General features: G+C 48.1%; 1 pseudogene; it reads left to right on the forward strand.

The window, feature by feature from the left end:
• The first annotated feature begins 310 nt into the window (after positions 1-310).
• Positions 311-481, forward strand: LOC116888134 (annotated as a pseudogene).
• Positions 482-2160: the final 1679 nt, after the last annotated feature.

Genomic DNA, 2160 nt, shown 5'->3' on the forward strand with positions numbered 1-2160 from the left:
TGTGGGTCCCAACAACCCCCTTGGGAGTCAAACGACCCTGTCACAGTGGCGGCATATTAGACATCCTGCTTATCAGATATTTATAGTACAGGTCATAACAGTAGCAAAATCACAGCTATGAAGAAGCAAGAGAGGCCAGAGAAGCATGTAGGTGCCCATGCGGAGAGCATAGCAAACCAGAAGATGGAGAAACAAGGGACCAGTGGTTAGAAAGTAGGGAGAGAGAAGTGGCAACTGAAGAACTGGACTCTAGAATTTGTAATTAAGTTCTGTGGGCATTCCCTTTTCTCATTGGGCATCTGAAGGCAATATGGCTCACCAGCAGCTCTACTGGAGTCACCCACAGAAGTCTGGCCAGGGTTCTTGCTCTTGCCTCGTCTGCTCTAATTGCCATGGTCTGAGCCATAAATAATGGCTGAACATGTGCCGCCAGGGCTTCTGTCAGTACACGAAGGACATGGGCTTCACTAAGTTGGACTAAGCAACCTGAATGGCTTATTTGACTGTCTACCCAGTGAAACGAATCACGCTGGTCTTTGTGCACAAAGAATAAAAAAGTGAAGGCTTTAAAAAAAAATTCTGTGGGCGGCAGAAGCCCCCAGAAACAAATGCTCTGTATGTAACTCAGGAGAGGACACTGCATGGAGGAGCAGAGAGATGCATCATCAGTCAGTGAAGGATGTGTGCCCTGGGCTTGGCCTGCTCCTTTGCTTTCTGCCTCTCCTGCTAGGTCCAGCTCCCAGCTCCCACTTCCCAACAAACGTACACATCCATCAACTGTAACTTAAAGATAACAAATTTACAGGGTGTAGGGGGAGACCAGACAAAACCAAACAGCTTGGAGCAGAGAAAAGAGAAACAGAGACCCTCTCCTCACCCCACGTCCCTTGCAGAACTTGTAAAGGTCCAGAATAAGGCCGGGATCTTAGGTGCCACATGTGGACTATCTAAGGGATATTGAGGTCAGATCTGAGTGCAAACTTGAATACATTTGCAGCCCTTCAGGTTGGATGCCAGGTAGAAAAGCTGGAGGTTTTCTAAAATGCATCCCAAGGGGAGCCAGAAAGTGTGGATGAGTTCCCCTGGATGAGGAAGAGAGGAAGAGTCTAAGCCTGTAGTTTAGGGCATCCCCAGCTTTCAAGAGGGCCAATGGAGAAAGACACAAGCTGTTCATCAGCTCATCATGAGAAGACTCAGTGCCCGGTATGTCAGCTATTGAGCCAGTGAACTCAAAAGTGAAGCCTCACTCAATGGAAAGAGTTGCGAGTGAGGTGGGTACCTGTGCCTCCAAGAGCACCAGAGACTCGGGGAAGCTTTTACACTGACCGAGAAGGATCACTGCTGGTGATGGATGGAAGGCCAAGCAATCAGTGGGCTGGAAGATGGGTCTATTGTGGGTAGGCTCTCTGGGTTGTTCAGACCCGGAGGGGAAGCACTGGCACCAGGAGAGTCTATCTACATCATGGTACCAATGTAATGATCTTGGTATCTTGGCCATCAGGGGGGCCAAGGAATGCCTCAAAAATCACAACAGACCTCTTGCAAGAGAATTATTGGGGAAGCGGGGAATCAAAAGGCTGCCTCTGAGAGGGGAATGAAAGAAAGAACATGGACTTTATACGGGTGAACATGAAGCATGTGCATAAGAAAAGTACATGACCTGGAAGACATATCGCAATGTCTTTAGTAAAGATGTATCACACTGGCCTTTGGTGCTGATGACTGAAGGTGAGGTGGGGGTGGGGAGCACCTGGTTGCAGAATGTGGGGGGTTCTAACATGAGTAGGGAGCAGGGTCCACTGATAGGGACATTAATGATTGTTGACTAACATTGCATTACAGGAACATTGAAAAGGGGGAGAAACTGTATTAGTTACTTTTCTGCTGCTGTGACAAAATACCATAACCGAAAGCAACTTTAGGAAGAAAGGGCTTAACTTTAGCCTAGGATTCCCAAGGGATAGAGTCAATAACAGGTGGGAAGGCATGGCATGGGGCAGGACAGGAACCAGCACTGATCACGCTCACCATACACCGGAAGCAGAGAGAATGTGAAGTGGGTGAGGCTATAATCCCACAAAGTCTGGCCTCAGTGACTCACTTCCTCCTTTAAAGCTCTGTCTCCTAAAGATTCCACAACCCCTAATCACCCACTGAGAA

This window comes from Rattus rattus, chromosome 1, assembly GCF_011064425.1.
Source record: "Rattus rattus isolate New Zealand chromosome 1, Rrattus_CSIRO_v1, whole genome shotgun sequence".
Taxonomy (NCBI): Eukaryota; Metazoa; Chordata; class Mammalia; order Rodentia; family Muridae; genus Rattus; species Rattus rattus.